This window comes from Lithobates pipiens, unplaced genomic scaffold (genome assembly GCF_037356315.1).
Source record: "Lithobates pipiens isolate NorthernLeopardFrog02 unplaced genomic scaffold, aLitPip1_a1.2 Scaffold_8, whole genome shotgun sequence".
NCBI classification, from domain to species: domain Eukaryota; kingdom Metazoa; phylum Chordata; class Amphibia; order Anura; family Ranidae; genus Lithobates; species Lithobates pipiens.
In genome coordinates, this window is record NW_027507903.1 from 538,087,012 (window position 1) to 538,100,672 (window position 13,661).

Here is a 13,661-nt window from a genome sequence, read left to right on the forward strand (position 1 = left end):
CTTTACAGTGCTGTGTTAATGCCAGTGGGTATACTGCACCTTGAACGCTGAACTGATTTGAGTACTACAGGGTTTTTTTTTGCAAAAAGTTTGTTAGAAACACTTGTCCTAGTGCTCTTAGGCTGGCCTAGCTGCATTAATTTGTCCACCACTGCACTAACTATACGAGTACAAAATGGCAAGATTAGGACACTATGAAATCTAGTTTACCAAAGATGTAGCACCTATCAACAGCCAAAGTACAACATGATCTGACACAGGATTCTCATGGTAATAAGCCAAGTAAAAACTGGATGACCGACCGTCTACCATCCACCTAAGACTGGTTAATAGTGGCATACACATGGCAAGAGTATTCAAGTAGTGCTAGAACTTAAACACAACTTGTTGGCCCTAGTTTTATCCTGACTTCAACAATCACAACCTATAACAGGGTTTGACAAAGTATTTTTAAAGTTATAGTATAAAGATATATATTATACTATTGTTTGATGAATCAGCAAACTGTGCTGGCCGCTGTGTGTTTTCTTTGGTTTAGCGCAGATATTTGTTCACCTTGAGTTATGTATTTTTTAAAGCTGCCTCTAAAAGATACCCAGAAAAGAAAAAAAAAAATCTGAGATATGTAACATTGTCCAATAAAAACGATCCTGTACACCTAGCATTTAGCAAGAAATAAATTACAGGTAAAAAACTTAATTGCAGATTCCTCTGAATGATGAAATTGTCTTCCTTAAGAAGGTGGTGGTTATGCAAATAGATTTAGTGCATGAGGGAACTTCCTCATGCAAAAAGAAGCAAGCCAGCAGCCTCCAATTGTATTCATTTTACTGATTACTTTAAGGTCACATAGGTCAAAACAAAAGACCACATCTCCAAGCCTTGTAGTGTCCCTTTATCATTGTAATTTGTGGAAAGGAATCTGTTGGAGCACTGGTGACGTCTTGCTTCTCCAGTTTGGAATTTCAAGACACCATCTATTTCAGTCACTATGAGCACACACCCGCTAGAGTGGTCATTCTTGTTTTTCAAGTGGTATCAAAGAGGTTTTTTTTTTCAAATAACAAACAAACAAAACATGTCATACTTACTTGCTCTGTGCAGTGGTTTTGCACAGAGCAGCTCAGATCCTCTTCATTTCTGGGCCCCCCAGCACTCGTGGCTCCTCCTCCTCGAGCAGAGCCCCTAGAGAAAGCCACTTGCCCTGGGGGTACCTCTGCATGCTCACACCCGAGCCGCTGCTCTGTGTCCATAAGATCCATAAAGCCGCATCTCGGCCTCACTCTCTCTTCATTGGCTCAATGGCTGTGATTCGCAGCAGTGGAAGCCAATAGGCTCCTGCTGCTGACTCGGTCAATGGAGTGGGAAAAGGCCCAGGACAGCAGAGGCTCTCGTGAACATTGGTGGATCAGAGACAGCTCAGGAAAGACTGGGGGGGGGGGGGGGGGGGGGGGGGGCTGCATACGGAAAGTTTTTTTCCTGAATGCACGAAAGTAAAAAACCTTCAGGCTTTAGAACCACTTTAAGCATCCTTTCAAGCACATTCAGTGTCCACCAACTCAGATGCCTTCAGTTGCAACTAAAGCCTCATACATACATACTGATTATTGCCCAACCGAGCATCAGACTTTTGTCAAAAGGGCGTGTGCCTGGATCTCATCTTATATACTAACAGCACACAATTGTCTGCAAAACCAAACATGAACTTAGTGACATACTACGTGGAATTCAGCTCTTGACCTTTGGGCACCTTCTAGTAATGTCGTGTTTGGTGAGCATCGATTCTGAGCATGCGTTTGTACTTTGGACTTTTGTGTGACGGTCTTGTGTACAGACGATACAAAAATCTGACAACAGATCGTTGTCCGCTGAAAATTTACTAGGCCTGCCATAATGTTTTTGGCCAAAGTTGGACAACAGTTGTCTGAAGGAAAGATCAGATTTAGGCCACCAGTCTGTCATCACACAATCCCTGCCAACAATCGCAACATGTGTACGAGGCTTAATTTATAGCCCTGTATGCACCTCTATGGGTAATGAAGGAATGCACAGGAGAATGTGGGGGTGCAGAGGCTAGAAACAGAATCATCTTTTTTGGGCTAAAACCTTGATATTGGCCCTCAGAATCAGTCATGACATTAGACATGATGGCTACATTCATTTTGCTTTCTTTTTTTTTATATTTACTTGGGTGATCCGGTCGGTAACATGTTCCATCCCAGTGTGACAATACTCGCCATACTGTCTATAGAGGTGCAGTGTTGTCGCCATAAAACAAAAAGTGTATTAGGACTACAGAGCACCTCCCTCTTCTCATTTCCACACCAGTGCACTGCAAGCACATGCATAGCATGTGAATGGGTGAAAAGCATTGTGGCATATGTAACCAACCCACCTTTGTAGCTGAAGAGGCAGCAGTAAAAACATGGCCCAACCCCATGGTATTTTGCCCCCGCAACTGCAAGTGTAAATTAGGCCCACAAGGTATGAACATGTGTCTTCTGGTTCCCGCTAATTTGATTTTTCCTCATGGGCTATAGCTGTAGAAACTGAAATGTTATTTTTTTTCAATAAACTGCTGCAAAGTTTCCATAATTTCATGTTATGATTGGAGTTGTATTCTCTCTGGCTTAGTCAATATCTCTCTGGCAATAGCTCAATATCCTATTTTCTGATAACGACTTGCTTTGCAGCATTTATCGAGGTAGACCACAGCTTATTTGCTTGCTTTTTCACATCGCATGCGCGTGCCCCTTACCAATCCGTGCTGTGGTTGGACAAAGCACAAGTTTGGCAGCCGATTTCAGCCAATGATTTTGGCTGAAGTCAGGTTGTCAGTTGTGGCCAATCACACACAGTTCTGTGTTTACAAACACACAGAACTCTGTATGCATAGGAACAGTGATCTGCCTGTTTCTTCTCCCTACGGCTGCATTCACACCTGAGCATTTTTACCACAATTTTGTACAGGTCACCCATGGAAAAACACCTATAACCTGCCCCAAAGAGGCTCAAGTTCTTTTTTGAGCTTAAGGCATTTTTCAGGAGTTTTGCTTTAGGTGACAAAACGCTCAGATGTGAACAGGAGCCATTGAAATGAATAGGATTTTGCTTGTTGGCCATTTTTCCAGGCATTTTTCCAGCCGTTTTATGAGCTAAAAACACTCAGGTGTGAATGCAGCCTAAAAATCAGCGAGAAAAAGCAGCACACGTTACACCCCTTAATTTGCTCCCAGATGTTAGCCCCTTCCAAGCCAGTGTCATCACTGAATTAGTGTCACTAGCAACATCAGTGTCAGTAAGTGACCCCCAGATAGTGCCAGATTGCAGTCCTACTACAAGTCACTGATCAGCGCCATTACAGTCTAGCCTCTATAGCTGCGTAATGTCTGCTACGTACACACCAGTTTGTAGACACTATAACGTTAAAGAGGAAGTAAACCCTTTCAAACCACTTTGACCTACAGGTAAGCCTTAATCTGTAGGTCCAAGCAATATCTCCTAAACCTATATGGTTTAGGAGATATTTGCCCGAAAATGGGCACCGCTGTCTATGGCGCATGCGCCGTAGACAGCCGCGCGCAGGCGCACTAAATGCGGCAAGTCCAAGAATGGATCTGCCTAATTTGTCGACTCCCGTGCGCATGCGCGGGAGTGACGTCATCACGGCTTCGCCGAATGGCAGCGGCGGAGCTGCGAGACGCGACTCCCGTGCGCATGCGCGGGAGTGACGTCATCGCGGCTTCGCCGCTGTCATTCGTCGGAGCTGCGAGACGCCACCAGCAAGATGGATGCGGCGGACTACAGGGGACAGCGGCGACTTCGCTGGCTCCTGTGTCAGGTAAGTGACACATAATGAGCTACTATGCGATGCATAGTATTCCCATCAGGGTTTACTTCCTCTTTAAGGCTCCACACACACTGGCTTAAAAAAATAAATAAAATAACATTGCTTCTACAGGAGTTAAAGTAGCACAGTGCTGAATAGCAAAAAACACTCTGATCATGAAGGGGATAAGACCTTCCAGAGGTCAAGTGGTTAAAGGTGTATGGCCAAAGCTCTTTTGACCATACTTCTGTGGATCACAGGAGTACACTTAGTTCTGTATTCTTGAGACCCATATTCAGCTGGCTAAATCTGCTGTCAGCTGACGTCACGCAGCCAATCCATTCTCTTCCAGGACCCCGACAATAACATTGGGGTCTGCCCAGATGCCAAACAGGAAGCTAGCTCAGCCTCTCAGCAGGCAGCCGAGTCTGAAACGGCCACTCCCACCCCTCCCCCAGCCTAGCACTCCAGTGAATGCTGGAGGGGCAGAGAATAGGGTGGTGACTGACAGTCAACGGTCTGTGCTCAGAGAAGATTCAAGGCGAGGGTGACCGTTTTATTTTATTTTTGGGAAAGAAAAAAAAAAAAAAAGTTGAAGTACACAAACCTATTAAAAAAAATAACGATCAGAACATCGAATGAGTTTATTTTGATCATCAGGGGTTACTACATTTTGTTTTCTCTTGCCTAGAAAAGTCCAGATGACGATCGGCATGCCTCCCTCTAAGAATAGCTCCACCTGTTACATTTTTACAGTTTGTCTTTGCTTTAGCAAGGGCACAGAACAAGCTTAACATGGCGTTTTCAGGTTCAAATAATCCACACCGACCTTCAGTTCACCAAGAATTGTGTGTATGACACTGCAATGTTTATAGTATAAAATGGTCCTAAAAAGTTTTTTTGTGGATGTGAGACGATAGAATATCACAACGAAAAAAAAAACAAACAACCCGATTTAATTAGCCTGAACACCTATACTATGGATTATGGTATTTATGAACTTCACATTTCAACACTCACATCAAATGGCCCAATACTCCAAGTTGTCATACAGATCTCAGGTAAAGGAGTTGGGGAGAATTTCAAGAGCATGACCACGTTATGCAAATGAAAAGTCATACTTTACTAAAAGTCATTCTCCTTCGGTAGTTTCAGTAAAGCACAAGCTAATGATGTAGCTCTATTGAATCTAGCGATTAAACCATGAGCTACAAATCGCATTGCAGGCATTAGCTATTTGCAGCAGCGATTAAACTGTAGGACTGCATGCATGTGAGCTTTTGAATCATATTAATTGATGCTACAAATTGCTCATGTCAACAAAAGTGATTGTAGCTAGCAATGGAAACGCTTAAGTCGCTGGTGATTTAATGCTAAGAAAACACTGGTCACTGACCCTGCTACAAGCTAAACTAGTGCTACAGCATTGGGTTGGTGTACTCTGCTACAAATCGCTCTCCTTCAGTAATATGCACCTAAGACCAGAGAGTAACTGTCCCTAATGAAAGAAGGTGAGTATATGCGTACGTCTCTACTCACATGCAATGTCCTCTGCAGAAACCTGAAGTACATTTCATGCCGGTTTATGTATAATGTATGCCTGCTGGTGAATTGCACAACCACACAGCGATGCGACAGACTACAGCTTTTCATTTTTTTTTCTTAAAGTTGAACTTGAATAAAAGGCATTCTGGTTGGAGGAAATGATATCATGGCATTCACATACCCCTCCTACAATCGCAGAAAGCCGTGTGTTCAGTATGACATTTTACGAGGTAGAGACTAAGCAACCCACTATGGGACATGTACTCCAGCTGGAATTGTAAGCTTCAGCGACAATTACTGCGGTGTCTGGAAATTAGGAAACCGTTTTTGTGAACACAGCCACACATGACAAGTGATAACTTACTCATTGCTGTGCGTTGTGCAAAACAGTGGTTTACTCTGCATCATTGCATTAAAGCGTAAGTAAATTCATCCATAAAGCAATTTCATTTCCGGCACGTGCCAGAAATGTAACATTATCATTGGTTGTACTCTCAACCAAACTGTCAAGCCGGCCAATGGCTGGTGTCTAAACTGATCACATGTGCAGCATTATTGCAGTTGTAGTTTAAACAAATGCAAAGATGGCAGCTTCCTTGGCTGAAAACGATATGGGGGGGGGGGGGGGGGGGTTTACTTACACTTTAAGCCTGCATTTGTCAATGCAGATCAACACGGCCTGACAGTCATTCTGTGAAGAAGTCCTAACAGTTGGCATAACAGGAGTTTACTAAAAATTGTGCAGCTTCTAAGGCTCTGTTCACACCCGGGCATTTTTTGCGCGTTTTTCTGCTGCAAGCCTCTGCTCTAAAAATGCCCAACAAGACAAATCCCATTCGTTTCAATGACCCCTGTTCACATCTTAGCATTCTGTCATCTGAAGAAAAACGCCTGAAGGGCAAATAAAAAAAAAAAAAAAAAGGAACTTCTTTTGGCAGAATCGTGCAACTTTCTGCCTGAAACCACACTGCCTAGGTGTGAACAGAGCCTTAAAGTGGAACTAAACCCATCAATTTAACAGTTACATGGCAGTGAGTGCAACTGTCACATTTGGTTGTGCTTTCAAGCAAACTGTCAAACCATCCAATGGCTGGTGTCATAACCAATCACATGTTCAGAACAGACAGTTGCAGATTAAACAGACCAAAATGGCAGCTTCTTTAGCTGAAAACGTGAGGAGGGTTTAGCTCCACTTCAATCTTGTTCTTTTTTTTTTTTATAAATTCTTTTTATTCGTTTTAAAAGAAAAAGTACAGAACATAGCCTCGGGGCATTCCCCGGCTCAAACAATACAACACAACAGGTAAGGCAGAACACCAAAAAAAAACTATCCGCCTAACCCAAAGAACATACAACAACCAAACCCCCTAGCTTGCTGCTAAAATTGACAGGAGCAATGCAAGTCTCAGTAATTAACATTAAGCGTAATGATGTACCATAGGCAGTCTACCAACAGAGATCTACAAGTGGGCGTCAATCGGATACTTAGGCATCCCAAACGCTACCCCAGAGAGAGCTTACCAGAGGAGTTGTCTACTGGATAGATTAGGTTGATAACCCAACAGGGCTGTCCCGTTCCCCAATCGTTGTCTCAGACTCCAACCAGATATTCCAAACCTTCTGAAACTTCTGAGGGCAACCCCGGATGGAATATGCTTCTTTGTACAGTGGTATTGCAAGGTTAACTAATGATTTCCATGCACTCAGGGTGAGGGTCGCTGTAGGGGCCCTCCACCGAAGCACAACAAGTTTCCTCGCATAGTAGAGTAGCAGCCCCAGCAATGTGCGGACTGCCCGCGAGGGAACCAAAGCATCCACCAACCCAAGCAGACATATCTCCGCCGTCTGAGGTATAGGGATCGTTGTCAGCTCAGTAATAAAAGAGAGTATGCTTGACCAATAACGTTGAACCATGGGGCAAGCCCAAATCATATGAATATACCCCGCCAAATCCGCTCCACAGCGCCAGCACTGTGACGAAGAGTCAGGGTAAATCCTATGAAGTCTACATGGGGTGTAATAAAATTTATGTAGTATTTTAAATTGAATTAGCCGATCTCTTGAGGCACTTCAATCTTGTTCAAATCAGCTCTGAAAACAGGCAAGACACTGATTGGTTGCCACGTGCAGCTGTTCCAGATTCTTCCTGCTCCGGTCTTCATTAATTGCCTTTGTATTTATTTCAGAGAAAGTGCATGCATTTTGCTTGCCCCATGAAGTTGACCTAACATATTTCCCTGCCCCCTGCACATTCAGAGATGTGCGGCAGGTCTCCCGCATCAAAAGGTCTCCAGCCATCTGCACATGTACTGGTTTCCCAAGCATGCACTACCACCAGGAAGTTCTAAGTCGTCCCGCCCCCCCTCAGCCTTTGCGCATGTGTGGAAAATGGCCTTCACAGATGTGCCAACCGACAGAAACCAAAAGGCTGGGCAGAGCCTGTGAGCGTGTCTTACCATAATAGTGGCGCCCAATAGGGTGTCGAGCCACCAGAGTGGCAGACTGAAGTCCCACTTTAAAGTGGCAAACAAGATAAATGCACTCATCCTTTAAGCCAGAACTGAAGGCATGTTACACAAATCTGCAAGCAGGCTACTTATCTCAAAAGGGAAATGCAATGTCTCTTGTGCACTCAACTACACCTACCTGCCTGATAAATGCAGCATGTAAACTGAGCTGTAGATGTGCAGCTCAGCCTACATTACCAGCACAACTGACTTGTGCATATGTATTACATTAGCCTAACCTGACCAACGAAGACCCTCAATGTCCTGAGAGGATGTGGGCATGGGACTTCTCGCAAACATAGTGCCTATAGCTCTTAATGCTTTAAGGGGACAGTGCACCTTTACCAAAAAAAAAAACACAAATCTTTGCCCAAACTTAGATAATGCCCTGGCTATAGGCATTTATGTACCCCTTGAAACCTGACAGGAGTACAGCTCTCAAACGCTGCAGTCAGCACTACTGCATCTGGAGAGAGAGAGAACCTGTAAGGAGGTTTTGAATCACAGAAAAGCACGGACTCTCCCGTGACGGGGGAACACTGGACTCTCCCGTGACGGGGGAACACTGGACTCTACTCAGCAAGAAGTTATCCAGTCAGGCTTCATGAGGTACATAAATGGCCTACACCTTTTAGAAAGGGCATTATCCAACTTTGCTCAAAGCTGCACGGGTTTTTTTTATTTTAAATCTTCAAACACCCCTTCTCCACATAAGTAGATTTTTGTTAAAGATAAACAAACCCTTTAAAGTATAACTGAAGGAAAATTTTCAGAGAGAGCATAGCGGGATTAGAACACCTGTTAGGTTTTTCATATCTGTCCCATTATTGAGATTAGGGACGCACCAATACAAAGTATTTACATGAATATTTGTGAAAACACTCCCAATATCAAAACTTTGCGGCGCAATTTGCATTCATACAAAATTGTCACAAATCACACTGCATGCAATTTGAAAGAATGCACAGTGATTTGTCCAAATCAGATGCAATTTCACCCACCACTCCTGTGTATGAACCCAGTATAGAAAGGAAAGCGCCATCGAGTGCAGTAATGAGCAGTTCATTAAAAATGTTATAACTGCTCACATTAAAGTACACATCTAGTCAAATCTGTATCATGTTCCCGTCCCGCAGATGATTGAAAACCATGGTGGCTGGAGGAGATGTATAGGGGGTCTGACGCCCCAAGCTGCCATCACTTCCACCCTATACCCACAGGGGTCCCGGAACTTCCCCAGCAGCTGTGATTTTCCATCATGAGCAGGACAGGGAAACTATGCAGATTTGGATTTGAAGAGATATGTACATTTTAATGTGAGTTAACATTTTTTTTAATAAGCTCCCAATTGCTGCACCAGATGGTGCTTCCTTTTCTATACGGGGTTCACAAACATGGGCTGTGGAGGGAAAAACTTTTTTTTTTTTTTTAAGTTGAATGCGTTACAGACAGGAATTGCAACGCTTTCCGGTACAAATAGCCTGCAGTCAACGACCATTTCTCATTTAATATGGAAATTAAAGAAATGGAAAGTATCTCTATACATCAATAAGAAAACCAGTATCAGTGCAAGCTCAATTGAGAGTCGCCCTCTCCATTTGTCCTGGTGACATCACTGAGGCTCCAGTCACACAGAGACCCACCGCAGCACTTTGCTGCTCCGGAAGCTTTCCGTTGGGGCTGCAGTGGGGGTGGTTTTAGTGTAGCACAGAATTCAGCACATCACACAGCTCCTTTTTTGCCGAGTATTTGAAACGACCACTTCATTCTTGGCAATGCCCCACAGCTCGATGCGCTGCTGTACATTTCCATGTGATCCGGCACGGTGAGAGAAAATACAGCCCTAGGCTGTGTTGCAGTGTGAACACGTAGGATACAACCGTTTCCTTGCTGTGACAAGCCCATCACTGCTGTACGTGTGAATTCCCCCTGAAAGTGAAGGAAAATCCCAAATACAGAGTGGTCACCAGAATAGGAATAGAAGGGAACACTAGCACTGGAGACATCAAAGGATTCCCTCACTTTGAAGGGAGGGAGGCCAAGCCCCCCCCCCATTGGACGGGAAGCCAGGCCAAGCCTCCCCCCCATATTGGACGGGAAGCCAAGCCTCCCCCCCATATTGGACGGGAAGCCAGGCCAAGCCTCCCCCCCATATTGGACGGGAAGCCAGGCCAAGCCTCCCCCCCATATTGGACGGGAAGCCAGGCCAAGCCTCCCCCCCATATTGGACGGGAAGCCAGGCCAAGCCTCTCCCCCATATTGGACGGGAAGCCAGGCCAAGCCTCTCCCCCATATTGGACGGGAAGCCAAGCCTCTCCCCCATATTGGACGGGAAGCCAGGCCAAGCCTCTCCCCCCCCCCCCCCCCATATTGGACGGGAAGCCAGGCCAAGCCTCTCCCTCCCCCATATTGGACGGGAAGCCAGGCCAAGCCTCTCCCCCCCCCCCCATATTGGACGGGAAGCCAGGCCAAGCCTCTCCCCCCCCCCCATATTGGACGGGAAGCCAGGACAAGCCTCTCCCCCCCCCCCATATTGGACGGGAAGCCAGGACAAGCCTCTCCCCCCCCCCATATTGGACGGGAAGCCAGGACAAGCCTCTCCCCCCCCCATATTGGACGGGAAGCCAGGCCAAGCCTCTCCCCCCCCCCCCCATATTGGACGGGAAGCCAGGCCAAGCCTCTCCCCCCCCCCCCCCATATTGGACGGGAAGCCAGGCCAAGCCTCTCCCCCCCCCCCCCATATTGGACGGGAAGCCAGGCCAAGCCTCTCCCCCCCCCCCCCCATATTGGACGGGAAGCCAGGCCAAGCCTCTCCCCCCCCCATATTGGACGGGAAGCCAGGCCAAGCCTCTCCCCCCCCCATATTGGACGGGAGGCCAAGCCTCCCCCCCATATTGGACAGGAAGCCAGGCCAAGCCTCTCCCCCCCCCCATATTGGACGGGAAGCCAGGCCAAGCCTCTCCCCCCCCCCCCATATTGGACGGGAAGCCAGGCCAAGCCTCTCCCCCCCCCCATATTGGACGGGAAGCCAGGCCAAGCCTCTCCCCCCCCATATTGGACGGGAAGCCAGGCCAAGCCTCTCCCCCCCCCCCCCATATTGGACGGGAAGCCAGGCCAAGCCTCTCCCCCCCCCATATTGGACGGGAAGCCAGGCCAAGCCTCTCCCCCCCCCCCCCCCATATTGGACGGGAAGCCAGGCCAAGCCTCCCACCCATATTGGATGGGAGGCCAGGCCAGGCCAAACCCCCCCCCCCCCCCCCCACATATTGTACGGGAAGCCAGGCCAAGCCTCCCCCACTTAGACATTGAAGGCATAAAACCCTCACGAGGGGGTATAACCTTGTCTTACTCTATCCAAAATGTTTCCTCTGGTCTTGCTCTCCCATGATGTAGGTCATATACGAGATTCCAGAGATGATTCATCTCCAAGGGGTGAATAGCACATACCAAAGATAAATGGGAACACAGGACCGGCCCTCTAGTAGCGTTCAACCCGTCCCCAGCCATAGTTCAGCCAACTTTATCTCAGTCCAGCTGATTCCTGTGTACCTAACGGAGCATTCAGACCCCTGACAGTCTCAAGCATAATGGTAACTAGTATAGCGCCTGTCATGATGTCAATGGAGGTTATCTGACCATTCCTCCAGTACTACTCACTCCCCAGCCCCCGTGTGCCCTCACCACACACACCATGCGTGCCCCAGCCCACCTAACATGACCTCCCTGCAGCTCAGGACACACTACTGACTATGCAGCAGCACACGACACGCCCACGGGGGCTCTCCATTAGCCAACAGCTGACGCCCTAGTGTCCCTGCGGCTGTTAGGACCCCTGTGATTGGCTTCACGCCTGAATAACTCCAGCGGGGAATTACACCGAGCACCCTCCCGGAGCCCCGTCCCCGAGGTCACGCTTCTATGTAGCCCCGGTGCCCGCCACCAGTCAACTCCTCCCAACGACCCCTCCGCAGCAGGCCCGTCTCACCTTGGCGTGCAGTACGCAGCCCCAGCCGTCCGCTCCGTCCGGCTCCCGCCTGGCGACTGGCTGGGAGAGTTGGAGGGCGCGGCCACGGCTGCGAACTCCACGCCTCACGCATTTTGCCCGCCTCCTGCAGCACTGCGTAGGCGCCACACCCCTTCCGGCTTTATCGGCGCTTATTCAACTCTTGGAAAACTTTATTAGTAGCCTTGCCCTTGTGAACACAATTCAAGTCAGAAGGGCACAGAGGAGGTTTATCTGGTGAACAGTGGATTTATTTTTCGTTTTTGCCAAATGATCCTGTTTTGGAAAATTGACACCCAAAGCCATAAATCCCAACTGTCCCTGATTTGGAGCAAAGTCTCTCTGCTCCTCATTTGTCCCTCATGTTAGTCTGAACTGTATAGATGTATAAAAAAATTTACTTTTTAAAGTGTTTCCCAGTGCTAAACTTTTCATCTGATTTCTAAATTGCTGCATTTGTAAATTCCAAAATAAAGGAATAGTAGTGGTAAAAAAAAGCACTTGTGGGTTTAACCACTTGCAGACCGGACCATTTTGCTGGTCAAAGACCAGACCACTTTTTGCGATTCGGCACTGCGTCGCTTTAACTGACAATTGCGCGGTCGTGCGATGTGGCTCCCAAACAAAATTGACGTCCTTTTTTTCCCACAAATAGAGCTTTCTTTTGGTGGTATTTGATCACCCCTGCGGTTTTTATTTTTTGCGCTATAAACAAAAATAGAGCGACGCATTATTTTTTACCTTTTGTTATAATAAATATCCCCCAAAAATATATAAAAAAATATTTTTTTCCCTCAGTTTAGGCCGATACGTATTCTTCTACATATTTTTGGTAAAAAAAATCGCAATAAGCGATTATTGATTGGTTTGCGCAAAAGTTATAGCGTTTACAAAATAGGGATAGTTTTATAGCATTTTTATTAATAATTTTTTATTATTTTTTTTTACTAGTAATGGCGGCGATCTGCGATTTTTATTGTGACTGCGACATTGTGGGGAACCCATCGGACATTTTTGACACATTTTTGGGACCATTGTCATTTATACAGTAATCACTGCTATATAAATGCAGTGATTCCTGTGTAAATGACACTGGCAGTGAAAGGGTTAACCAGTGGGTGGCAGTGTAGGGGTTAAGTGTTCCTAGGGGTGTGTTACTAACTGTGGGGGGGTTGGGCTTTCATTTAGTGTACACTGATCTCTGCTCCAATCACATGGAGCAGAGATCAGCGTCACTAGTTGCTAGGCAGAATGGAGAAATGTTGTTTATACAGCATTTCCTCCATTCGGCCGCTCCGTGAGAAGATCGCGGTGATGCCCGCGGCGATCGAGTCCGCGGGTCCCGCGACCAGAATGGCACAATATGCCTGCCCGTGCCATTCTGTCGACGTACATCGTCGTGCGCTGGTCGGGAAGTGGTTAACCAATCGTATCATCTTTTTTTTTGTACAATTCTCCTTTAAGAGGGTGTGGCAAGGGGTATGTCCTATCCTACATACTTTTGCTCATAGGTGTCCCTTATTCCCATCTCAAAAAGTTGGGAGTTATGCCCAAAGCGTTTGGACAGAAATAAATATACTTAAATTGAGGCATTAATAAAATTAAGATGGGCATAGACTTTGACCCTTTGTCAGCGGCGTTTTGCGGACAGATTTAGCCCCTTTTTGGCCACTAGCGGGGGATTAAAACCGCCCCACTAGCGGCCGAATAGCGCTGCTAAAATGACGGTAAAGCAGTGCTAAAAATAGCGCTGCTTTATCACTGATGACAGTGGCGG

General features: G+C 46.6%; 1 protein-coding gene across 2 annotated transcripts in view; it reads right to left on the bottom strand.

The window, feature by feature from the left end:
* The window catches only part of OGDH (oxoglutarate dehydrogenase), a 122,030-nt gene extending 110,047 nt beyond the window's left edge, over positions 1-11,983 (bottom strand). For both annotated transcript variants that reach the window (XM_077469667.1, XM_077469669.1), the window contains exon 1: positions 11,867-11,983. The gene's annotated coding sequence lies outside the window, so the exon portion shown is untranslated. The remainder of the gene's footprint in view (positions 1-11,866) is intronic.
* Positions 11,984-13,661: the final 1,678 nt, after the last annotated feature.